Source organism: Balaenoptera physalus (assembly GCF_965194825.1).
Source record: "Balaenoptera physalus genome assembly, contig: HAP1_SCAFFOLD_1117, whole genome shotgun sequence".
In the NCBI taxonomy this organism is placed as follows: Eukaryota; Metazoa; Chordata; class Mammalia; order Artiodactyla; family Balaenopteridae; genus Balaenoptera; species Balaenoptera physalus.
In genome coordinates, this window is record NW_028125677.1 from 110,903 (window position 1) to 138,428 (window position 27,526).

Sequence of the window (27,526 nt, forward strand, 5' to 3'; positions counted from 1 at the left end):
AAAAACTATTGATTGATAGTTGTCTTTGAGTTTCACTGCTCTGCTTAAAAGATGCTTAAAATCACCTATTTCCAGCACTGCATCCTTTACCTCAAGATTTTAAAATCAAGATTATAAAATTACAATAATGTTTCATTCAGGCTCTTCAATACTATTTTCACCCTGATTTTGAGGATTTGGGCAAGTCATGTATTATAAAGAGGTGAATTCTTTTGTATTTTATTGTAAAAAAAAAAAGTGATATGTAAAGAAAGTATTTTGTGCTCTGTTACAAATATCCCAGTGAAATTCATACTACACAATGTAGTAAAAACAGATATAAAATGCTTTATCAGTTTAAAAGTACTGAAAATTCTGATTTGTATTTTAGGGATGAATATAAACTATTAATTCAAATATGATATGGCAATATTGAGTTAGTAAAATCTCTTATAACATAACTGATCCCAACTTTTTTAAAAGCATGTAATATTTTGCCTCACCAGCTTTACACTGCTGAAGTTTATAAATGAACAAAGTACTGAAATCCAGTGACAACAGCTAGCAAAACATTTTCCTTTAAATCTAAAGTATTTATAGTGCTCTGTGTATTTAGATCTCTCTTCTCCTAGATATTAGGTATCCGTATTAGGTATCAGTATTTTCTTTTTTGCATTTTTTCAAAACAATTTAATTGTCTGCTCTTCAGTCATTTTACCACAAGGTGGTGGTATAACCTTCTGTCTTAGATTCCTTGACACTCCCAAAACCTTCTAACTGGATTAAAATTGCTTAGAGAAAAATATCCCATTACCTTTGTAACTATTTTAACAAACTTTAAGAGGTTTAATTAATTATTATGTGTTGCCAATGCACCTATAATTTATACCAATTTGACAAGTGATATTTTCTTAAAATGATAAAGAAAACCTAATGTTTTAAAACTCTTGTGTGCTATACCAAGAGATGACACTAATCACCAGAAAAACTTAAGCTAATTCTGGAACTAGCCAACATTAATGGAGATACTAAAATGGGAGTAGTAGGATGAGGTCTCTGAATGTTTTTCATTGCCTTGAACTTTACTTTTAGAACTTGGTAGCTTATCTATTTCATGTTTATTCTAAAACTGGATTTTTCAAAATTAATTTTTTCAATTCTTTTTTGTATTACTAGTAGCAGCCTTAATCCTAAGTGCCCCGTACTGAAACATTTATATAAGTTACTGTGGTAGATATTTGAGTGTACCTTTCAGATGTGGTCTGCAGACAGCCTCTAGCTATCAGCTCCTTCTGTCTCAGCTGCAGAGAACCACCTATGTGGAGGTTAGGCCCTTCCCAGGGCAGCCCACTTCTACTGACTGAGCAAAGTGGCAGTATAAAGACCTGGCCATTTGGGCTCTATGCAGAATTTTTTTATTGAGATATAAATGACATATAACATTGTATTAGTTTTAGTCATACGGTATAATTATCTGATACATGTTTATATTGCGAAATGATTACCGTGAGTTTAGTTAACATCCATTACAGCACATAATAACAATTTTTTTCCTTGTGACGAGAACTTTTAAGATCTACTCTCTTAGCAACTTTTAAATATACAAAACTGTATTGTTAACTGTAGTCACCATGCTGTATATTACATTCCCAGGACTTATTTATCTTACAACTGGAAGTTTGTACCTTTGCACCACCTTGACTCATTTCTCCCATTTTCCCACACACCCCCCTACCCCACACACACACCTGCTTCTGGTAATCACAAATCTGTTCTCTGTATCCATGAGTTTGTTTTTTTAAATTTTAACTTATTTTTTAAGATTCCACATATAAGTGACATTATAAGTATTTGTCTTTCTCTGACTGTGTTATTTCACTTACCCTCCATATCCATCCATGTTGCCACAGATGGCAGGATTTCCTTCATTTTTATGGCTGAATAATATCTCGTTGTGTATATACACTATATTTTCTTTATCCATTCATTCATCCATGGACACTTAGTTTGTTTCCATGTCTTGGCTATTGGAAATAATGCTGCAATCTATATGGGGATGCAGGTATCTTTTGGAGACAGTGATTCTGTTTCTGTTAGATAAGTACCCAGAAATGGAATTGCTAGACCATATGGCAGTTCTAATTTTTATTTTTTGAGGAGCCTCCATACTGTTTTCCACAGTGGCTGCACCAATTTACATTCCCACCAACAGTGTACAAGGTTTCCCTTTTCTCTACCTCCTTGCTTACACTTGTTATTTCTTGTCTTTTTGATAATAGCCATTCTAACATGCATGAAGCGATACCTAATTATGGTTTTGATTTGCATTTCCCTGATGATTAGTGATGTTGAGCATCTTTTCATGTGCCTGTTGGCTTTCTGTATGTCTTCTTTGGAAAAACCTCTATTCAGATATTCTGCCCATTTTTAAACTAGATTGTTTCTTGCTTCCTTTTTCTGCTGATTTATATGAGTTTAAATACTTTTTAGATATTTACCCCTTATCAGATACATAATTTGCAAATATTTTCTCCCATTCCATAGGTTGCCTTTTCATTTTGTTGATGGTTTCGTTTGCTGTGCAGAAGTCTTTTAGTTTGATATAGTCCTACTTGTTTATTTTTGCTTTTTTGCCTTTCTGTTTAGTGTCAAATCCAAAAAGTCATTGTCACAACTGATGTCAAGGAGCTTACCTCCTATGTTTTCTTCTAGGAGTTTTAAGGTTTCAGGTCTTCTGTTCAAGTCTTTAATCTATTTTGGGTTAATTTTTGTGTATGGTGTATGATAGGGCTTCATTCTCTTGCATGTGGCTGTCTAGTTTTACCAACACAATTTATTGAAGAGATTATCCATTCTCCATTGTATATTCTTGTCTCCTTTGTTGTAAATTAATTGACCATACATAGGAGAGTTTACTTTTGGACTTTTGATTCTGTTCCATTGACCTATGTTTCCATTTTTGTGCCAGTACCATACTGTTTCAATTACTGTAGCTTTGTGATACGGTTTGAAAACAAGAAGCATGTTACCTCCAGCTTTGTTCTTCTTTCTTAAGATTGCTTTGGCTATTCCAGGTCTTTTGTGGTTTTATATAAATTTTAGGATTATTTATTCTAGTTCTGTGAAAAATGCCATTGGTATTTTGATAGGAATTGCCTTGAATCTGTAAATTGATTTGGATAGTATGGACATTTTAATATCAGTTCTTCCAATCCATGAACCTGGAATATTTTCCCATTTGTTTGTGTCTTCTATTTCTTTCATCAGTGTTTTATAGGCTTCAGTGTACAGATCTTTCACCTCATTGGTTAAGTTTATTCCTAACTATTTTATTCATTTTGATGTAATTGTCAATGGATTGTTTTCTTAATTTCTCTTCATAATAACTTGTTATTAGCGTATAAAAATGCAACTGATTTTTATATATTGATTTGGTATCCTGCAACTTACTGAATTCATTGATTAGTTCTAACTTTTTTTGGTGGAATCTTTAAGGTTTTCTATATGTAATGTCATGTCATCTGCAAATAGAACCAGTTTTACTTCTTCTTTCCTTCCTTCCAAGCCTATACTGAATAAATGTGACAAGAGTGGGCATCCTTGTCTTATTCCTGATCTTAGAGAAAACACTTTATGTTTTTCGCTGTTGAATATGATATTAGCTGCAGGCTTGTCACATATGGCCTTTATTACGTTAACGCATGTTCCCTCTATACCCACCTTTTTGAGTTTTTTCATAAATAAATGTTGAATTTTGTCAAATACTTTTTCTGCGTCTATTAAAATGATCATATGATTCTTATCCTTCATTTTGTTAATGTGGTTTATAACATTGATTTGCAGATAGTGAACCATCCTTGAATCCCTGGAATAAATCCCACTTGATCATGGTGTATGGTCTTTTTAATGTATTGTTGACTTAGTTTGCTAATATTTTGTTCAGAATTTTTGCATCCATCTTCATCAGGGATATTGGCCTGTAAATTTCTTTCCTTGTAGTGTCCTTGTCTGGTTTTGGTATCAGGGTAATGATGGTATCATAGAATGAGTCTGGAAGTGTTGCCTCCTGTTCTCTTTATTAGAAGAGTTTGAGAAAGATTGGTATTAATTTTTCTTTAAATGTTTGGTAGAATTCACCACTGAAGCCACCTGGGTGAGGACTTCTGTTTGTTGGTAGGTTTGATTTTTTTTTTTTAATGTTGTGGCTGACTTGGTTTTTCCCTACATGTTTTTTGGGTTTTGGGTTTTTTTGTTTTAATTTATTTTTTAATTTTGGCTGTGTTGGGTCTTCGTTTCTGTGCGAGGGCTTTCTCCAGTTGTGGCAAGCAGGGGCCACTCTTCATCGTGGTGCGCGGGCCTTTCACTGTCGCGGCTTCTCTTGTTGCGGGGCACAGGCTCCAGACACGCAGGCTCAGTAGTTGTGGCTCACGGGCTTAGTTGCTCCACGGCATGTGGGATCTTCCCAGACCAGGGCTCAAGCCTGTGTCCCCTGCATTGGCAGGCAGATTCTCGACCACTGCGCCACCAGGGAAGCCCAGGTTTGATTATTGATTCAATCTCCTTACTAATAATTGGTCTGTTCAGATTTTCTGTTAATTCGTGATTCAGTCTTGGTACGTTCTATGTTTCTAGAAATTTATCCATTTCTTGTAGATAGTCCAATTTGTTAGCATATAATTTTCATAGTAGTCTCTTATGATCCTTTGTATTTCTGAGGTATCAATTGTAACATCTCCTCTTTCATTTCTGATTTTATTTATTTGAGTCTTCTCTCTTCTGTTCTTAATGAGTCTGGCTAATGATCTATTTTGTTTATCTTATCAAAGAACCAGCTCTCAGTTTCACTGATCTTTTCTGTTGTCTCTTTAGTCTTGATTTCATTTATTTCTACTCTGACCTTCGTTACTTTCTTCCTTCTACCAACTTTTGTCTTAGTTTCTCCTTTTTCTAGTTCCTTGAGGTACAAAGTTAGGTTGTTTAGTATTTTCTTTTTTCTTCATGTAGGGGTTTATCCTTATGAATTTCCCTCTTAAAACTGCTACTACTGTATCCAATAAGTTTTGGTATATTGTATTTCCATTTTCATTTGTCTCAAGATTTTTTTTAATTTCTTTTCAACCCACTGGTTGTTCAGTGGCATGCTATTTAATCTCCACATATTTGTGAATTTTCCAGTTTTCTTCTTGTAATTGATTTCTAGTTTCACACCACTGTTGTTGGAAAAGATACTTGATATGATTTCAATCGTCTTAGATTTAAGATGTGTTTTATGGTCTAATACATGATCTATACTGGAGAATGTTCCATGTGTAAATGAGAAGTATGTGTATTCTATTGCTTTTGAATGGAATGTTGTGTAAACGTATGTTAAGTCCATCTGGTCTAACATATTATTTAAGTCTAATGTTTCCTTGTTGATTTTCTGTTTGATATTCTATATCTATCCATTGACGAAAGTGGGGTGTTGAAGTCCCTTACTATTACTGTTATTGCTGTCTTTTTTTCCCTTTTGTGTCATTAATATTATACATTTAGGTGCTCCTTTTTGGGGTGCATAAATATTTACAAATGTTACATTCTCTTGTTGGATTGACTGCTTTATAATTATATAATGACCTTCTTTGTCTCTTATTACAATCTTTGTCTTAAAGTCTATCTTGTATTTTATATTACCTCAGCTTTCTTTTGGTTTCCGTTTGCATGGAATGCCTTTTTGCATCCCTTCACTTTCAGTCTGTATGTGTCCTTAAAACTGAAGTGACTCTCTCACTTAAGGCAGAATATATAAATTGGGTCCTGTCCATTGACCTTTTATAAGTCCCAATGAGGTCCATTTATCATAGAATAATATATTTAATAATATAAATGCAATTCACCATTAGCATTGTTATGAAGAATAAGAAATATCAAAACAATTCCTATATTTATTTGGCTATTGTTATTCAAGGAAGTGATTTTTTAAAAAGAAAAGTCTGATCAAATAACTTATTGTTAAACTCTAGAAGGAAACAAGTGAAGAAGTCACTTCTCCATTCACTGTTCTCTCCTTTGCTCACTGTGCTCCAGCCACACTGCCTTTCTTGCAAGCTTTCTAACACGCTGGAGACACTATCCTTGAACCTTTGTTCTGGAGGTTTCTTCTGTGGGTCTAGATGTGGTCAATCCAGGTTGCATCACAGCCCCTGAATGAATTTTGTAAGAATTTCTCTCCCTCTCACTGTCTTTGTATCTCTTTTTTCTTTTCTAATTTATTTTTATAATGGGGTATAGCTGATTTTCAATGCTGTGTTTCTTCCTTCTGTACATCCACTTGATTCACTTACAGAGAGACATCAATCAATTCCTTTTCAGATTCTTACCAGTCTTCTATATTCTATTCTGGTGACGAAAGTGTGCTCACTAAAGTGCTTTGAGCTATAGAGTAGGTCTTGTCGATTACCTATTTGGGCTATGGAACGGTATCTATGCTAATTTCAACCTCCTGGTTTATGCCTCACACCACCCCAGCTTTCCCCTTTAGCAGCCATAAGTGTGTTTTCTAAATGTGTGACGCTGTTTCTGTTTTGAAATTTAGTTCATGTGTAGCCATTTTTAGATTTCACCTATAAGTGATATCTTATGATAAGTCTCTTTTACTGTCTGACCTATATCACTTAGAATGATCGTACCTAAGCCCACCCGAGTTGCTGCAACTGGCCTTCTTTCATTCATGTCATGGCTGAGAAATATTCCATTTTACCTAAGTACCGCACCTCCTTAATCCATTTTTTCCTTCCAAGGTCATTTACATTGTATGCCAGTCGAGGCTCTTGTAAACAGAGCAGCCCTAAATTTTGGGGTGCCTCTGTTTTGTTCATTTTTAATTTTCCCAATTTATACGCCCATGAGTGGAAGTGCCCTATGCTCTCTAGCTGTGTTTTTCAGATGTTTTGGGAAACACCATACACTTCCCCAGAGTGGCGGTTGGCAATTTACATCCCGCCCATCAGCGTAACAAGGCTCCCTTTTCTCTCTGGCCTGTCCTGCATTTCTGGTTTTTACACTTTTTCAGGATGGCCCTTTTGACCGATGGGAAGTGAGACATTTTTGTAGTGCTGATTTGCATTTCCCGCTTGCTTGGTTGGCCAAAAAGGGCGTATGCGTTTTTTCCTGAATTCAGGAAAAAACGCATACGCCCTTTTTGGCCAAGTGCATCATTGTTGACGTTTTGCCGCATTTCATGTGCTTTAAAGGTGAGTCGAATCTACCTCCTGAAATCTGTTTCCTGCAGTTCTGCCTTACTTTCAAATCCTCTTCGTTGCCTTCCCTCAATATATTTTTGGACGATAGTTATCATTTATAACTCTGCAGGTTTGTGAATTGCAGTGCCCCTGAGCTCCATTTTTCAACTCGCTTTTTTGGAAGCTGGCCGCAAAACCGCAGGATTGCTTCAGGCCCTATTCTGGTTCCGAGGAGCAGGCTGAGCCTGTGGTTAATTCTTCTTCCTGATGGCAAATTAGATTGACCTGTGCCGGTCTGAACACCTAGAGCTAGTCTCTCATTGGTTGCCCCTCTTCCCGTTCATCCTCAGGACAAATTGCAAACTGTACGAAAGAGGAGGTTAAAGGTGCTGATTCTCCAAGTGGGGAGATTGTTAGGAAAGTGGCTGGAATGGCGAACCCGAGCACCAGGAGATGAGAAATGAGGTGCGTTTTAGAAACCTTTCCCGATCACACGGTGTCCCATCCTCTGGGTTTCCCATGCATGTTTTCTCTGTAGGAAGATTCCCTTGAACCTGGAGATTTGGGACCCATGCAATGGGTCCCACGCAGTATTACTTTAAAGGGTCTGCATTTGCTCCCCCAACCTCACCAATCCTCTCAGCCCCTAGAGTGTCCACCCTTATGTCACATCCAGCTGTGGGTCTAGATATGGTCAGTCCAGGTTGCATCACAGCCCCTGAACGAATTTTGTAAGAATTTCTCTCTCTTTCACTATCTTTGTTTTTTTTTTTTTGTAACTTATTTTTATAGAAGGGTTTAGCTGATTTTCACTGCTGTGTTTATGCTGCTTTACGCCCACTTGATTCACTTACAGGGAGATATCAATATATAGGTTTTAAGATTCTTACTAGTCAGATATATTCTTGGGCGGTAAATAGGGGGTGTTGAGTCCAGTTCACTGAGCAAGGAGTAGGTCTTGTCTGTTACATATTTAGTTTATGGAATGGTATCTGTGCTAATTTCAAACCCTTGTTTTATGCATCACCCCACCTCACCTTTCCCGTTAAGCAGCCATAGTGTGTTTTCTAAATGTGTGACTCTGTTCTGTTTTGTAATTCAGTTCTTGTGAAGCGATTTTTACATTCCCTCTATAAGTGATATCTTATGATAATTGTCTTTTTCTGTGTGACTTATTTCACTTAAAATCATCGTACCTAAATCCACTCATCATGCTGCTACTAGCCTTATGACATTGATTTCATGGCTGAGTGATATTCCATTGTACATAAGTACCACAGCTTCTTTATCCATTTTTCTCTTTCCTGGGATATTTAAGTTGTAGTGAAGTGGAGATTCTTGTAAAAAGAGCAGCCCTAAACTTTGGGGTGCCTGTGTCTTGTTGATTTGAAGTTTTCCCAATTTATATGCCCATGAGTGGAAGTGTCCTATGCTCTCTAGCTGTGTTTTGTAGATGTTTTGGGAAACACCATACAATTCTCCAGAGTGGCCGTTGGGAATTTACATCCCGCCCATCAGCATAACAAGGTTCCCATTTCTCCCTGGCCTGTCCTGCATTTCTGGTTTTTACACTTTTTTAGGATGGCCCTTTTGACTGCTGAGAAGTGAGACTTCTTAGTAGTGCTGATTTGCATTTCCTGCTTCTGCAGAATGTGGGATGTTCCCGAACCAGGGATCGAACCTGTGTCCCCTGTATTGGCAGGCGGATTCTTAACCACGGTGCCACCAGGCAAGCCCCCATGTAAATTATTACAGAGCGTTCAGTAGACCTCCCTTGTTATATGGTGGTTCTTTTTGACACATGTGTTTAATGTGTATTTGTATACGTATGGTAAACCTAATCTTAATGTACCCATTCCTCCCACCTTTCCTTTGAGATAACCGTGGTTTGTTTTCTAAGTCTGTGAGAGTCTTTCTCTGTGGAAGTATGTTCATATGTGTCAGTTGTTAGGTAACACCTAGAAGTGATATCACAGGATATTTGTCGTCTGCTGTCCGACTTACCTCATATTCTGTGATTATCTCTAGGCTCATCTAAGGTCCTGCAAAGAGCAGTGTTTCATTCTTTTCCATGGCGAATATTCCACCGTGTCCATGGACCACTTCTTCTTTTTACATTCACCTGTTGATGGGCATTTTGGTTACTTCCAAGTCTTGGCTATGCTAAATATTGATGCAGTGCAGGATTGCCAGCCCGTGTCTTTGGGATTCTGGTCTTCTCAGGGGTTAGGCCCAGCAGTGGGCCTACTAGATCATATGGTAGTTCAATTTTTACCTTTCAACGCACCTCCATTCTGTTCTCACTACTGGCTGTTACCAGTTTACATCCACCAGCAACCAGAGGGTACACGGATCTCTAAAGCCCCTTCAGGATTTATTGTTTGTAGACTTTTTACTGATGGCATTTTGAGTGTTGCATGGTGATACCTTTTTGTAGTTTCAATTTGCATGCATCTAATAATTCCCGATATTGAGCTTTTATCTACGTCCGTTTTCCTTTTTTTTTCTCTTAAGTGAAACACAGAAACTTACCTCTTTAAATTGTTTCCTTGAAAATTGTGCCATGTTCTGAATTCCTGTGGCCATTACCTGTACCAGGATATTTTTTGAGGGCAGGTGTCATTTACAGCCCTGTAGTAATTGTGAATATTACATGACCATTAGCTCTGGATTTAAAGCTGCTGTTGCAGGAAACGGCCACAAGGAGGCAGCATTTCTATATTCCCAACTCTGGTTACTAGAGCAACATAGCCTTCCTGGAAGTCCTGTTTGTAGGTTGTAAAGTAGAGTGGAATGTGCCAGGACAAACCCCCAAAAACGATGTCTACTTATTTGTTGTTGGTATTCTTAGTTAAATTTTCATTTTTCTCAGAGCAAATTTGATTGCAATATTGTGTTTGCTCTAGGTGTACAGAGTCTCTTTCATTGATACATATATCTTTTCATGTTTGGATGCCGTTCCATATAGGTTATTACAGAATGTTGTGTAGACCTCTCTTGGTATTCGGTATGTCTTTGATGATTATATATTTTATAAGTATTAGCATATGTCTGTTGAACCCAATATCCTCCGTTATACATTCCTCACACCTTTCCATTTGGTTAACCACAAGCTTGTTTTCTGAACACGTGAGTGTCCTTCTCTGTGGAAATAGGTTCATTCCTATCAATTTTTAGATAACACCTATATGTGATATCATAGGATATGTGTCTCTCACTTTCTGACTTACTTCAAGTTGTGTGATTATCTGTAGCCTCATCTATGGTGCTGCAAACGGCACTGTTTCATTATTTTCTGTGTCTAATATTGCATTGTGTACATGGACCACTTTTTCATCCATTCATCTGATGATGGACATTTTTGTGGCTTCCATGTCTTGGTTATTGTAAATACTGCTGCAATACACGATTTTCCATCCCGTGTTTTTTGGTTCTGGCTTTCACAGGTTACAGGCCCAATAGTGGGCCTTCTGGATCATATGGTGACTCAATTTTTACCTTCCAACGCACTGCCATTCTGTTCCTATTATTGGCTGTTACCAGTTTACATCCCACTTAGACCAAGAGGTTACGCTATTCTCCACAACTTCTTCAACACCTATTGTTTGTTGACTTTTTGCTGATGGTCATTCTAACTGGTGTGAGGTGATACCTTTGTGTAGATTGGATTTCAATGAGTCTAATAATTCCTGATGTTTTGTGTTTATGAATGTCGTTTTCATTTTTTTTAAGATTGAGCTAAACTTACAACTTCATATTGCCTTCTTGAAAAATTTGCCGCGTTTGGATTTTTTTGGCCATTCCCTACCCCAGGACATTTTTTGAGGGCATGAGTCATTTATAGCCCTGCAGTCCTTGTGAATATTAGTGACTATTAGCAGTAGATTTAAAGCTGCTGTTTGAGGAAATGGCCTTAGGGTGCCAACATTTATACGTTGCCAACTCTGCTTGCTAGGGAAACAGAACCTTTCTGCAAGTTGTGCTTTTAGGTTGCAGATTAGAGTGGAATGTGCCAGGATAAAACCCCATAAATTTTAGCTTCCTTAATCCTTGTTTAAGTTGTAGTTTTGATCAGAGCAAATTTGATTGAAAAATGCCTTTTGTTCAAGGTGTACAGAATCTTGTTCATTTACACATATGCATACATCTATTGATCTTTGGGTCTTTTTCCATGTAGGTTATTACAGAGTGTTGAGTAGACCACTCTTGGTATTCCATAGGTCTTTGGGATTATATATTTTATATGTATTAGTATATGTGTGTTAACCCCAATATCCTAATTTATCCATTCCTCACATCTTTTCTTTGGATTAACCATAAGTTTGTCTTCTCAATCTGAGATTGTCTTTCTCTATGGAAATATGTTCATTTTTATGAATTTTCAGATAACATAAGTGATATCATAGGACATTTGTCTTTCGCATTCTGACTTACTTAAGGTTGTGTGAGTATCTCTAGGCTCATCTGTAGTGCTGCATATACCATTCTTTTATTTTTTTTCGTGACTGATATTCCACTCTGACCATATACCACTTATTCTTTGTCCATTCATCTGTTTGTGGACCTTATTTTTGCTTCCATGTCTTGACTATTTCAATATTGCTGCAGTGCACATTTGCCTGCCTCTGTCTTTCTGATTCTGGTGGTCTTAGGTTTTAGGCCCAAAAGGTGCCCTGCCGCATCATATGGTAGCTCAATGTTTACCTTTTAAAGCAGCTCCATTCAGTTTTCGTTAGTGCTGTTACCACTTCACATCCCACCAGCAGCCAGAAGGTACACAGTTCTCTAAAACAGCTTCAGCATTTATAGTTTGTAGACTTTTTGCTGATGGTCATTTGACTGGTGTGAGCTGAAACCCTTTTGGAGGTTGGATTTGCATGTGGCCAGTAATTCCTTGTACTGAGCTTTAGGCATGTCCTTTTTTTTGTTATCCTTTTTTTTAAAGAGTGAGTCCAACGTTCCTCTTCATATTGACTGTTCGAAAAATTTGTCATGTGCTGAATTTTATTGCCTATTCCCTACCCCAGGGCATGTTTTGAGGGTGTGTGTCATTTACAGCCCTGCAGTCCTTTTGACTATTAAGCAACCATTAGCACTGGGTTTAAAGCTGCTGTTATGGGAAACAGCCACAAGGCGGCAGCATTATTACGTTCTCAACTCTTGTTACTAGGGCAACAGAGTCTTCCTGGAGGTAGTGTTCCGAGGTTGTAAATTAGAGTTGAATGTGCTGGGACAAGCCCCCAGTAGTTCATGTCTCCTTAGTTAAGTTTGTTTTTTAAATTTAATTTCTATTTCTTATCGGATTATATGTGATTAGAGTCTTGTGATTGTCTGGCTTTACAGAATCTGCTCAATGATTCATACATATATCTGTTCATCTTTGGATCCTTTTACTATGTATGTTATTACAGGATATTGAGTAGACCTGCCTTGGTATTTGGTAAGTGTTTTGTCATTATATATTTTGTATGTATTGGTGATTATATAATTCATATAGTTTATATGTGATATGTTTATATACATTTAACATTCATTAGTATATGTATGTTAGCCAAATTATCCTAATTTATCCATCCTCCCACCTTTCATTTTGGTTAAGCATTAGTTTGTTTTATAAGTCTGTGAGTGTCTTTTTCTGTGGAAATATATTCAATGGTAGCAATCTTAGGATAACATGTATAAATGATATCATAGGATATTTGTCATTCCCTTTTGACTTACTTAACCTAATATGATTATTTCTAGGATCATCTGTAGTCCTGAAAAAGGCATTGTTCATTTTTTTCCCGAGGCTACTATTCCATTCTGTCCGTATACCACTTCTTCTTTGTCCATTCATCTGTTAATAGACCATTTTTTTGCTTCCATGTCTTGGCTGTATCAATATTGTTGCAGTGCACATTTGCCTCCCTCTGTCTTTCCGATTCTGGTGGTCTAAGGTTATAGGCCCAAAAGGTGCCCTGCCACGTCATATGGTAGCTCAATGTTTACCTTTTAAAGCAGCTGCATTCAGTTTTCGTTAGTGCTGTTACCACTTCACATCCCACCAGCAGCTAGAAGGATGAGAGGTCTCTAAAACCCCTTCAGCATTTATAATTTGTAGACTTTTTGCTGATGGTCATTTGAGCGGTGTGAGCTGATACCTTGTTGGAGGATGGACTTGCATGTGGCTAATAATTCCTTATACTGAGCTGTAGGCATGTCGTTTTTTATTTCCTTTTTTTTTAAAGAGTGAGTACAACATCCCTCTTCATATTGACTTCTTGAAAAATTAGTCATGTGTTGAATTTTCTTGCCTATTCCCTAGCCCAGGGTATTTTTTGAGGGCAGGTGTCATTTAGAGCCCTGCAGTCCTTGTGACTATTAAGCAACCATTAGCACTGGGTTTAAAGCTGCTGTTGTGGGAAACAGCCACAAGGCGGCAGCAATATTACGTTCTGAACTCTTGTTACTAGGGCAACAGAGTCTTCCTGGAGGTAGTGTTCCAAGGTTGTAAATTAGTGTTGAATGTGCTGGGACAAGCCCCCTAAGTTTATGTCTCCTTACTTCTGTTTGTTTTTTAAATTTAATTTCTATTTCTTATCAGAGTAAATTTGATTAGAGTGTTGTGATTGTCTGGCTGCACGGAATCTGCTCAATGACTCATACATATGTCTGTTCATCTTTGGATCCTGTCACCATGTATGTTATTACAGAATATTGAGTAGACCTCCCTTGGTATTATGTAGGTGTTTTGTCATTATATGTTTTATATGTTTTGGTGATTATATAATTCATATAGTTTATATGTTATATGTTTATATACATTAGTATATGTATATTAGCCGCAGAGTCCTAATATATCCATCCTCCCACCTTTCATTTTGGCTAACCATTAGTTTCTTTTATAAGTCTGTGTGTGTCTGTTTCTGTGGAAATATGTTCATTGGTAGCAATCTTAGGATAACATGTATACATGATATCATAGGATATTTGTCATTCCTCTTGACTTACTTAACCTAATATGATTATTTCTAGGCTCATCTGTAGTCCTGAAAATGGCATTGTTCATTTTTTTCCCGAGGCTACTGTTCCATTCGTTATGTATACCACTTCTTCTTTGTCCATTTATCTGTTGATAGATATTTTTTTGCTTCCATGTCTTGGCTACTGTAAATACTGCTGTAATACACGATTTTCCGTCCCGTGGCTTTTTCATTCTGGCTTTCACAGGTTACAGGCCCAATAGTGGGCCTTCCGGATCATATGGTGACTCAATTTTTACCTTTCAACGCACTGCCATTCTGTTCCTATTATTGGCTGTTACCCCTTTACATTCCACTTAGACTGAGAGGTTACACTATTCTCCACAACTTCTTCAACATCTATTTTTTTTTGACTTTTTCCTGATGGTCATTCTGACAGGTGTGAGGTGCTATCTTTGTGTAGAATGGATTTGCATGTGTATCATATTTCCTGATGTTTTGCGTTTATCAATGTCCTTTTCAATTTTTTTAAGATTGAGCAAAACATACAACTTCTAAATGCCTTCTTGAAAAATTTGCCACGTTTGGATTTTTTTGGCCATTCCTTACCCCAGGACATTTTTTGAGGGCATGAGTCATTTACAGCCCTGCAGTCCTTGTGAATATTAGTGACCATTAGCAGGAGATTTAAAGCTGCTGTTTGAGGAAACGACCTTAGGATGGCAACATTTCTACGTTGCTAACTCTGCTTGCTAGGGAAACAGGACCTTGCTGCAAGTTGTGCTTTTAGGTTGCAAATTAGAGTGGAATGTGCCAGGACAAACCCCCATAAGTTTTAGCCACCTTAATTCTTGTTTGTGTCTTTAAGTTGTAGTTTTTATCAGAGCAAATTTGATTGAAAAATGTCTTTTTTTCTAGGTGTACAGAATCTTGTTCATTTACACACACATATATATATCTATTGATCCTTGGGTCCTTTTCCATGTAGGTTATTACAGAGTGTTGAATAGCTCACTCTTGGTATTCCATAGGTCTTTGGGGATTAAATATTTTATATGTATTAGTATATGAGTGTAAACCCCAATATCCTAATTTATCCATCCCTGACACCTTTTCTTTGGCTTAACCATAAGTTTGTCTTCTCAATCTGAGATTGCCTTTCTCAATGGAAATATGTTCATTTTTTATGAATTTTCAAATAACATAAGTGATATCATAGGGCATTTGTCTTTCGCATTCTGACTTACTTCACGTTGTGTGATTATATCTAGGCTTCTCTGTGGTGCTGCATATGCCATTCTTTTATTTTTTTTCGTGACTGATATTCCATTCTGTGCATATACCACTTCTTCTTTGTCCATTCATCTGTTTATGAACCTTTTTTTTGCTTCCATGTCTTGGCTATTTCAATATTGCTGCAGTGCACTTTTGCCTGCCTCTGTCTTTCCAATTCTGGTGGTCTTAGGTTATAGGCCCAAAAGGTGCCCTGCCGCATCATATGATAGCTCAATGTTTACCTTTTCAAGCAGCTCCATTCAGTTTTCGTTAGTGCTGTTACCACTTTGCATCCCAACGGCAGCTAGAAGGTACACATTTCTCTAAAACCCCTTCAGCATTTATAGTTTGTAGACTTTTTGCTGATGGTCATGACTGGTGTGAGCTGAAACCTTTCTGAATTTGAATTTGCATGTGGCTAAAAATTCCTTATTCTGAGCTTTAGGTATGTCCCTTTTTTTCTTTTCCTTTTTTTTAAGGAGTGAGTACAACTTCCCTCCTCTTATTGACTTCTTGAAAAATTTCTCAGGTGTTGAATTTTCTTGCCTATTCTCTAAACCAGGGCATTTTTGAGGGCGTGTGTCATTTACAGCCCTGCAGTCCTTGTGACTATATAAGCAACCATTGGCACTGGGTTTAAAGCTGCTGTTGTGGGAAACAGCCACAAGGCGGCAGCATTATTACGTTCTCAACTCTTGTTATTTGGGCAACAGAGTCTTCCTGGAGGTAGGGTTCCGAGGTTGTAAATTAGAGTGGAATGTGCTGGGACAAGCCCCCAGAAGTTTATGTCCCCTTACGTATGTTTCTTTTTTAAATTTAATTTCTATTTCTTATCAGAGTAAATTTGATTAGAGTGTTTTTATTGTCTGGCTGTACAGAATCTGCTCAATGATTCATACATATGTCTCTTCATCTTCGGATCCTGTTACCAAGTATGTGTTTACAAAATGTATATTTTAAAGGTATTGGTAATTATATAATTCATATAGTTTATCTGTTATATGTTTATATACATTTAACATACTTTAGTATATGTATGTTAACCCCATAGTCCTAATTTACCCATCGTCCCACCTTTCATTTTGGCTAACCATTAGTTTATTTGATAAGTCTGTGAGTGTCTTTTTCTGTGGAAATATGTTCATTGGTAGCAATCTTAGGATAACGTGTATAAATGATATCATAGGATATTTGTCATACCGTTTTGACTTACTTAACCTTATATGATTATTTCTAGGCTCAAATGTAGTCCTGAAAACGGCATTGTTCATTTTTTTCCCGAGGCTACTATGCCATTCTGTCCGTATACCACTTCTTCTTTGTCCATTCATCTGTTTATGGACCTTATTTTTGCTTCCATGTCTTGGCTATTTCAATATTGCTGCAGTGCTCATTTGCCTGCCTGTGTCTTTCCGATTCTGGTGGTCTTAGGTTATAGGCCCAAAAGGTGCCCTGCCGCATCATATGGTAGCTCAATTTTTACCTTTTCAAGCAGCTCCATTCAGTTTGCGTTAGTGCTGTTGCCACTTTACATCCCACCAGCAGCTTGAAGGTACACAGTTCTCTAAGACCCCTTCAGCATTTATCGTTTGTAGACATTTTGCTGATGGTCGTGACTGGTGTGAGCTGAAACCTTTTTGAATTTGAATTTGCATGTGGCTAATAATTCCTTATACTGAGCTTTAGGCATGTCCTGTTTTTTCTTTTCCTTTTTTTTAAAGAGTGAGTACAACTTCCCTCCTCTTATTGACTTCTTGAAAAATTTCTCATATGTTGAATTGTCTTCCCTATTCCCTACGCCAGGGCATATTTTGAGGGCGTGTGTCAATTATAGCCCTGCAGTCCTTGTGACTATATAGGCAACCATTGGCACTGGGTTTAAAGCTGCTGTTGTGGGAAACAGCCACAAGGCGGCAGCATTATTACGTTCTCAACTCTTGTTACTTGGGCAACAGAGTCTTCCTGGAGGTAGGGTTCCGAGGTTGTAAATTAGAGTGGAATGTGCTGGGACAAGCCCCCAGAAGTTTATGTCCCCTTACTTATGTTTCTTTTGTAAATTTAATTTCTATTTCTTATCGGAGTAAATTTGATTAGAGTGTTTTGATTGTCTGGCTGTACAGAATCTGCTCAATGATTCATACTTATGTCTGTTCACCTTTGGACCCTGTTACCATGTATGTGATTACAGAACGTATATTTTAAAGGTATTGGTGATTATATAATTCATATAGATTATCTGTTATATGTTTATATACATTTAACATACATTAGTATATGTATGTTAACCCCATAGTCCTAATTTACCCATCCTCCCACGTTTCATTTTGGCTAACCATTAGTTTATTTGACAAGTCTGTGAGTATCTTTTTCTGTGGAAATATGTTCATTGGTAGCAATCTTAGGATAACATGTGTAAATGATATCATAGGATATTTGTCATACCTTTTTGACTTACTTAACCTTATATGATTATTTCTCGGCTCAACTGTAGTCGTGAAAACGGCATTGTTCATTATCTTCCCGAGGCTCCTATTCCATTTGGTCCGTATACCACTTCGTCTTTGTCCATTCATCTGGTTATGGACCTTTTTTCTGCTTCCATGTCTTGGCTATTTCACTATTCTTGCAGTGCACATTTGCCTGCCTCTGTCTTTCCGATTCTGGTGGTCTTAGGTTATAGACCCAAAAGGTGCCCTGCCGCATCATATGGTAGCTCAATTTTTACCTTTTCAAGCAGCTCCATTCAGTTTTCGTTAGTGTTCTTACCACTTTATATCCCACCAGCAGCTAGAAGGTACACAGTTCTCTAAGACCCCTTCAGCATTTATAGTTTGTAGACATTTTGCTGATGGTCATGACTGGTGTGAGCTGAAACCTTTTTGAATTTGAATTTGCATGTGGCTAATAATTCCTTATTCTGAGCTTTAGGCATGTCCTTTTTTTTCTTTTCCTTTTTTTTAAAGAGTGAGTACAACTTCCCTCGTCTTATTGACTTCTTGAAAAATTTCTCAGGTGTTGAATTTTCTTGCCTATTCTCTAAACCAGGGCATTTTTGAGGGCGTGTGTCATTTACAGCCCTGCAGTCCTTGTGACTATATAAGCAACCATTGGCACTGGGTTTAAAGCTGCTGTTGTGGGAAACAGCCACAAGGCGGCAGCATTATTACGTTCTCAACTCTTGTTACTAGGGCAACAGACTCTTCCTGGAGGTAGTGTTCCAAGGTTGTAAATTAGAGTGGAATGTGCTGGGAAAAGCCCCAAGAAGTTTATGTCTCCTTACTTATGTTTGTTTTTTAAACTTAATTTCTGTTTCTTATCAGAGTAAATTTGATTAGATTGTTTTGATTGTCTGGCTGTACAGAATCTGCTCAATGATTCATACATATGTCTCTTCATCTTTGGATCCTGTTACCAAGTATGTGTTTACAAAATGTATATTTTAAAGGTATTGGTGATTATATAATTCATATAGTTTATATGTTATATGTTTATATACATTTAACATACATTAGTATATGTATGTTAACCCCATAGTCCTAATTTACCCATCGTCCCACCTTTCATTTTGGCTAACCATTAGTTTATTTGATAAGTCTGTGAGTGTCTTTTTCTGTGGAAATATGTTCATTGGTAGCAATCTTAGGATAACATATATAAATGATATCATAGGATATTTGTCATACCCTTTTCACTTTCTTAATGTTATTTGATTATTTCTAGCTCAACTGTAGTCTTGAAAACGGCATTGTTCATTTTTTTCACGACGCTACTATTCCATTCTGTCCATATACCACTTCGTCTTTGTCCATTCATCTGTTTATGGACTTTTTTTTTCCTTCCATATCTTGGCTATTTCAATATTGCTGCAATGCATATTTGCCTGCATCTGTCTTTCTGATTCTGGTGGTCTTAGGTTATAGGCCCAAAAGGTGCCCTGCCACATCATATGGTAGCTCAATTTTTACCTTTTCAATCAGCTTCATTCACTTTGCGTTAGTGCTGTTGCCACTTTACATCCCACCAGCAGCTAGAAGGTACACAGTTCTCCAAAACCCCTTCAGCATTTATCGTTTGTAGACGTTTTGCTGATGGTCATGACTGGTGTGAGCTAAAACCTTTTTGAATTTGAATTTGCATGTGGCTAATAATTCCTTATACTGAGCTTTAGGCATGTCCTTTTTTTTCTTTTCCTTTTTTTTAAAGAGTGAGTACAACTTCCCTCCTCTTATTGACTTTTTGAAAAATTTCTCATATGTTGAATTTTCTTACCTATTCCCTACGCCAGGGCATGTTTTGAGGGCGTGTGTCATTTACAGCCCTGCAGTCTTTGTGACTATATAAGCAACCATTGACACTGGGTTTAAAGCTGCTGTTGTGGGAAACAGCCACTAGGCGGCAGCATTATTACGTTCTCAACTCTTGTTACTAGTTCAAAAGTTTCTTCCTGGAAGTAGTGTTCCAAGGTTGTAAATTAGAGTGGAATGTGCTGGGACAAGCCCTCAGAAGTTTATGTCACCTTACTTATGTTTGTTTTTTAAATTTAATTTCTATTTCTTATCGGAGTAAATTTGATTAGAGTGTTGTGGTTTTCTGGCTGTACAGAATCTGCTCAATGATTCATACATATGTCTGTTCATTTTCGGATTCTGTTACTATGTATGTTATTACAGAATGTTGAATAGACCTCCCTTGGTATTTGGTAGGTGTTTTGTCTTTATATATTTTATATGTATTGGTGGGTATATAATTCATATAGTTTATATGTTATTTGTTTATATACATTTAACATACATTAGTATATCTATGTTAGCCCCATAGTCCTAATTTATCGATCTTCCCACCTTTCATTTTGGCTAACCATTTGTTTGTTTTTTAAGTCTGTGAGTGTCTTTTTCTGTGGAAATATGTTCATTGGTAGCAACCTTAGGCTAATATGTATACATGATATCATAGGATATTTGTCATTCCCTCGTGACTTACTTAAGCTAATATGATTATTTCTAGGCTCATGTGTAGTCCTGAAATCGGCATTGTTCATTTTTTTCCCGAGGCTACCCCTCCATTCGGTATGTGTACCACTTCTTCTGTGTCCATTTATCTGTTGATAGACATTTTCTTTGCTTCCATATCTTGGCTATTGTAAATACTGCTACAGTACATGATTTTCCATCCCGTGTCTTTTTGATTCTCACTTTCACAGGTGAAAGGCCCAATAGTGGGCCTTCCTGATCATATGGTGACTCAATTTTTACCTTTAAACGCGCTGTCATTCTGTTCCTATTATTGGCCATTATCAGTTTACATCCCACTTAGACCGAGAGGGTACGCTATTCTCCACAACATCTTCAGCATCTATTGTTTGTTGACTTTTTGCTGATGGTCATTCTGACTGGTTTGAGGTGATAACTTTGTGTAGATTGGATTTGCATGCGTCTAATAATTCCTGATGTTTTGCGTTTATCAATGTGCTTTTCATTTTTTTTTAAGATAGAGCTAATGTTACAACTTCAAATTGCCTTCTTGAAAAATTTGATGCGTTTGGAATTTTTGGCCTTTCCCTACCCCAGGACATTTTTAGAGGGCATGAGTCATTTACAGCCCTGCAGTCCTTGTGAATATTACTGACCATTAGCAGTAGATTTAAAGCTGCTGTTTGAGGAAACGGCCTTAGTGTGGCAGCATTTCTACATTGCCAACTCTGCTTGCTAGGGAAACAGAACCTTTGTGCAAGTTGTGCTTTTAGGTTGCAGATTAGAGTGGAATGTGCCAGGACAAACCCCCATAAGTTTTAGCCTCCGTAATTCTTGTTTGTGTCTTTAAGTTGTAGTTTTTATCAGAGCAAATTTCATTGAAAAATGTCTCTTTTTCTAGGGTACAGAATCTTGTTTATTTACATATATACATATATCTATTGATCTTTGGGTCCTTTTCCATGTAGGTTGTTATAGAGTGTTAAGTAGACCACTTTTGGTATTCCATAGGTCTTTGGGGATTATATATTTTATATGTATTAATATATGTGTGTTAACCCCAATATCCTAATTTATCCATTCCTCACACCTTTTCTTTGGCTTAACCATAAGTTTGTCTTCTCAATCTGAGATTGCCTTTCTCTAGGAAATATGTTCATTTTTATGAATTTTCAGATAACATAAGGGACATCATAGGGCATTTGTCTTTCGCATTCTGACTTACTTCACGTTGTGGGATTATCTCTAGGCTCATCTGTGGTGCTGCATATGCCATTCTTTAATTTTTTTTGTGACTGATATTCCAATCTGTCCATATAACACTTCTTCTTTGTCCATTCATCTGATTATGGACCTTTTTTTTGCTTCCATGTCTTGGCAATTTCAATATTGCTGCAGTGCCATTTGCCTGCCTCTGTCTTTCCGATTCTTGTGGTCTTAGGTTATAAGCCCAAAAGGTGCCCTTCCGCATCATATGGTAGTCAATTTGTACCTATAAAAGCAGCTCCATTCAGTTTTCATTAGTGCTGTTACCACTTTACATTCCACCAGCAGCTAGAAGGTACAGAGCTCACTAAAAGCCCTTCAGCATTTATAGTTTGTAGACTTTTTGCTGATGGTTATTTGACTGGTGTGAACTGAAACCTTTTTGGAAGTTGGATTTGCATGTGGTTAATAATTCCTTATACTGAGCTTTAGGCATGTCCTTTTTTTTCTTTTCCTTTTTTATTTAAATAGTGACTATAACTTCCCTCTTCATATTGACTTCTTGAAACGTTTGTCATTTGTTGAATTTTCTTGCCTATTCCCTTCCCCAGGGCATTTTTTGAGGGAAGGTGTCATTTACAGCCCTGCAGTCCTTGTGACTATTAAGCAACCATTAGCACTTGGTTTAAAGCTGCTGTTGTGGGAAACAGCTACAAGGCGGCAACATTATTACATGCTCAACTCTTGTTACTGGGGCAACAGAGTCTTCTTGGAGGTAGTGTTCCAAGGTTGTAAATTAGAGTGGAATGTGCTGGGATAAGCCCCAGAAGTTTATGTCTCCTTACTTATGTTTGTTTTTTAAACTTAATTTATATTTCTTGTCGGAGTAAATTTGATTAGAGTGTTTTGATTGTCTGGCTGTACAGAATCTGCTCAATGATTCATACATATGTCTGTTCAACTTCGGATCCTGTTACCATGTAGGTGATCACAAAATACATATTTTCAAGGTATTGGTGATTATATAATTCATATAGTTTATCTGTTATATGTTTATATACATTTAACATACATTAGTATATGTATGTTAACCCCAAAGTCCTAATTTACCCATCCTCCCACTTTCATTTTGGCTAACCATTAGTTTCTTTGGTAAGTCTGTGAGTGTCTTCTTCTGTGGAAATATGTTCATTGGTAGCAATCTTAGGATAACATGTATAAATGATTTCATAGGACATTTGTCATACCCTTTTGACTTACTTATCGTTATATGATTATTTCTAGGCTCAACTGTAGTCCTGAAAACGGCATTGATCATTTTTTTCCCGAGGCTACTATTCCATTCTGTCCATATACCACTTCTTCTTTTTCCATTCATCTGTTTATGGACCTTTTTTTTTGCTTCCATGTCTTGGCTATTTCAGTATTGCTGCAGTGCACATTTGCCTGCCTCCGTCTTTCCGATTCTGGTGGTCTTAGGTTGTTATAGGCCCAAAAGGTGCCCTGCCGCATCATATAATAGCTTAATTTATACTTTTTAAAGCAGCTCCATTCAGTTTTCGTTAGTGCTGTTACCACTTTACATCCCACCAGCAGCTAGGAGGTATGAGTTTTCTAAAACCCATTCAGCATTTATAGTTTGTATACTTTTTGCTGATGGCCATTTGACTGGTGTGAGCTGAAACCTTTTTGGAGGTTAGATACGCATGTGGCCAATAATTCCTTATACTGAGCTTTAGACATATCCTTTTTCTTCGTTTCCTTTTTTTGTTAAAGAGTGACTAAAACTTCCCTCCTCTTATTGACTTCTTGAAAAATTTCTCATGTGTTGAATTCTCTTGCCTATTCCCTATCCCAGGGCATTTTTTGAGGGCAGGTGTCATTTAGAGCCCTGCAGTCCGTGTGACTATATAAGCAACCATTGGCACTGGGTTTAAAGCTGCTGTTGTGGGAAACAGCCACAAGGTGGCAGCATTATTACGTTCTCAACTCTTGTTACTAGGGCAACAGCGTCTTCCTGGAGGCAGTTTTCAAGGTTGTCAATTAGAGTGGAATGTGCTGGGATAAGCCCCAGAAGTTTATGTCTCCTTACTTATGTTTGTTTTTTAAACTTAATTTATATTTCTTGTTGGAGTAAATTTGATTAGAGTGTTTTGATTGTCTGGCTGTACAGAATCTGCTCAATGATTCATACATACGTCTATTCATCTTTGAATACTGTTACCATGTATGTGATCACAAAATGTATATTTTGAAGGTATTGGTGATTATATAATTCATGTAATTTATATGTTATATGTTTATATACATTAAACATACATTAGTATATGTATTTTAACCCAATAGTCCTAATTTACCCATCCTCCCACCTTTCATTTTGGCTAACCATTAGTTTATTTGATAAGTCTGTGAGTGTCTTTTTCTGTGGAAATATGTTCATTGGTAGCAATCTTAGAATAACATGTATAAATGATATCATAGGCTGTTTGTCATACCCTTTTCACTTACTTAACCTTATATAATTATTTCAAGGCTCAACTCTAGTCCAGAAAACGGCATTGTTCATTTTTTTCCCGAGCTTACTATTCCATTCTGTCCATATGCCACTTCTTCTTTTTCCATTCATCTGTTTATGGACCTTTTTTTTTGCTTTCATGTCTTGGCTATTTCAATATTACTGCAGTGCATATTTGCCTGCCTCTGTCTTTCCGATTTTGGTGGTCTTAGGTTACAGGCCCAAAAGGTGCCCTGCCGCATCATATGGTAGCTCAATTTTTACCTTTTCGAGCAGCTCCATTCAGTTTGCGTTAGTGCTGTTGCCACTTTACAACCCACCAGCAGCTAGAAGGTACACATTTCTCTAAAACCCCTTCAGCATTTATAGTTTGTAGACTCTTTGGTGATGGTCATGACTCGTGTGAGCTGAAACCTTTTTGAATTTGAATTTGTATGTGGCTAATAATTCCTTATACTGAGCTTTAGGCATGTAATTTTTTTTCTTTTCCTTTTTTTTTAAAAGAGTGAGTACAACTTCCCTCCTCTTATTGACTTCTTGAAAAATTTCTCATGTGTTGAATTTTCTTGCCTATTCCCTCCCCCAGGGCCTTTCTTTAGGGCAGGTGTCATTTAGAGCCCTGCATTCCTTGTGACTATTAAGCAACCATTGGCACTGCGTTTAAAGCTGCTGTTGTGGGAAACAGCCTCAAGGCAGCAGCATTATTACGTTCTCAACCCTTGTTACTAGGGCAACAGAGTCTTCCTGGAGGTAGTGTTCCAAGGTTGTAAATTAGAGTGGAATGTGCTGGGAGAAGCCCCCAGAAATTTATATCTCCTTACTTATGTTTGTTTTTTAAATTTAATTTCTATTTCTTATCGGAGTAAATTTGATTAGAGTGTTTTGATTGTCTGGCTGTACAGAATCTGCTCAAATATTCATACATATGTCTGTTCATCTTCGGTTCCTGTTACCATGTATGTGATTACAGAATGTATATTTTAAAGGTATTGGTGATTATATAATACTTATAGTTTATCTTTTATATGTTTATATACATTTAACATACATTAGTATATGTATGTTAACCCCATAGTCCTAATTTACCCATCCTCCCACCTTTCATTTTGGCTAACCATTAGTTTATTTGATAAGTCTGTGAGTGTCTTTTTCTGTGGAAATATGTTCATTGGTAGCAATCTTAGGATAACATGTATAAATGATATCATAGGATATTTGTCATACCCTTTTCACTTACTTAACCTTATATGATTATTTCTAGGCTCAACTGTAGTCCTGAAAACAGCATTGTTCATTTTTTTCCCGAGGCTACTATTCCATTCTGTCCATATACCACTTCTTCTTTTTCCATTCATCCGTTTATGGACCTTTTTTTGGCTTCCATGTCTTGGCTATTTCCATATTGCTGCAGTGCACATTTGCCTGCCTCTGTCTTTCCTATCCTGGTGGTCTTAGTTTTTAGGCTCAAAGGTGCCCTGCCGCATCATATGGTAGCTCAATTTTTACCTTGTAAAGCAGCTCCATTCAGTTTTTGTTAGTGCTCTTACCACTTTACATCCCACCAGCAGCTAGGAGGTATGAGTTGTCTAAAACCCATTCAGCATTTACAGTTTGTAGACTTTTTGCTAATGGCCATTTGACTGGTGTGAGCTGAAACCTTTTTGGAGGTTGGAAACGCATGTGGCTAATAATTCCTTATACTGAGCTTTAACCATATCCTTTTTCTTTGTTTCCTTTTTTTGTTAAAGAGTGAGTACAACTTCCCTCCTCTATTGACTTCTTGAAAAATTTCTCATGTGTTGAATTTTCTTGCCTATTCCCTACCCCAGGGCATTTTTTGAGGGCAGGTGTCATTTAGAGCCCTGCATTCCTTGGGACTATTAAGCAACCATTAGCAGTGGGTTTAAAGCTGCTGTTGTGCGAAGCAGCCACAAGGCGGCAGCATTATTACGTTCTCAACTCTTGTTACTTGGGCAACAGAGTCTTCCTGGAGGTAGGGTTCCGAGGTTGTAAATTAGAGTGGAATGTGCTTTGACAAGCCCCCAGAAGTTAATGTCTCCTTCCTTATGTTTGTTTTTTAAATTTAATTTCTATTTCTTATCAGAGTAAATTTGATTAGAGTGTGTTGATTGTCTGGCTGTACAGAATCTGCTCAATGATTCATACTTATGTCTGTTCACCTTTGGACCCTGTTACCATGTATGTGATTACAGAACATATATTTTAAAGGTATTGGGGATTATATAATTCATATAGTTTATCTGTTATATGTTATATACATTTAACTTACATTAGTATATGTATGTTAACTCCATAGTCCTAATTTACCCATCCTCCCACCTTTCCTTTTGGCTAACCATTAGTTTATTCGATAAGTCTGTGAGTGTCTTTTTCTGTGGAAATATGTTCATTGGTAGCAATCTTAGGATAACATGTATAAATGATATCATAGGATATTTGTCATACCTTTTTGACTTACTTATCCTTATATGATTATTTCTAGGCTCAACTGTGGTCCTGAAAACGGCATTGTTCATTTTTCTTCTGAGGCTACCATTCTATGTTGTACGTATACCACTTCTTCTTTGTCCATTCATCTGTGCATGGACCTTTTTTTTGCTTCCATGTCTTGGCTATTTCAATATTGCTGCAGTGCACATTTGCCTGCCTCTGTCTTTCCGATTCTGGTTGTCTTAGTTTATAGGCTCTAAAGGTGCCCTGCCGCATCATATGGTATCTCAATTTTTACCTTATAAAGTAGCTCCATTCAGTTTTTCTTAGTGCTATTACCACTTTACATCCCACCAGCAGCTAGGAGGTATGAGTTGTCTAAAACCCATTCAGCATTTAGAGTTTGTAGACTTTTTGCTGATGGCCATTTGACTGGTGTGAGCTGCAATCTTTTTGGAGGTTGGATACGCATTTGGTTAATAATTCCTTATAATGAGCTTTAGGCATATCCTTTTTCTTCTTTTCCTTTTTCTGTTAAAGTGTGAGTACAACTTCCCTCTTCATATTGACTTCTTGAAAAATTTCTCATGTGTTGAATTTTCTTGCGTATTCCCTACCCCAGGGCATTTTTTGAGGGCAGGTGTCATTTAGAGCCCTGCAGTCCTTGTGACTATTAAGCAACCATTAGCACTGGGTTTAAAGCTGCTGTTGTGGGAAACAGCCACAAGGCGGCAGCATTATTACATTCTCAACTCTTGTTACTAGGGCAACAGAGTCTTCCTGGAGGTAGTGTTCGGAGGTTGTAAATTAGAGTGGAATGTGCTGGGACAAGCCCCCAGAAGTTTATGTCTCCTTACTTATGTTTGTTTTTTAAATTTAATTTCTATTTCTTATTGGAGTAAATTTGATTAGAGTGTTTTGATTGTCTGGCTGTACAGAATCTGC

At 37.1% G+C, this 27,526-nt stretch overlaps 3 long non-coding RNA genes across 3 annotated transcripts in view; 1 reads left to right on the forward strand and 2 right to left on the reverse strand.

Annotated features, from left to right (window-relative positions):
- The window catches only part of LOC309653758, a 177,651-nt gene that overhangs the window by 107,776 nt on the left and 42,349 nt on the right, over nt 1-27,526 (reverse strand). The gene's annotated exons all lie outside the window — the stretch shown is intronic.
- LOC309653756 lies at nt 15,286-27,282 on the forward strand. The gene is made up of 2 exons (XR_014259438.1): nt 15,286-15,884; nt 27,085-27,282. It is a non-coding gene; the product is annotated as an uncharacterized lncRNA (long non-coding RNA).
- Nucleotides 17,794-23,641, reverse strand: LOC309653754. The gene is made up of 2 exons (XR_014259436.1): nt 23,150-23,641; nt 17,794-18,164 (listed from the first exon to the last, which is right to left on the reverse strand). It is a non-coding gene; the product is annotated as an uncharacterized lncRNA (long non-coding RNA).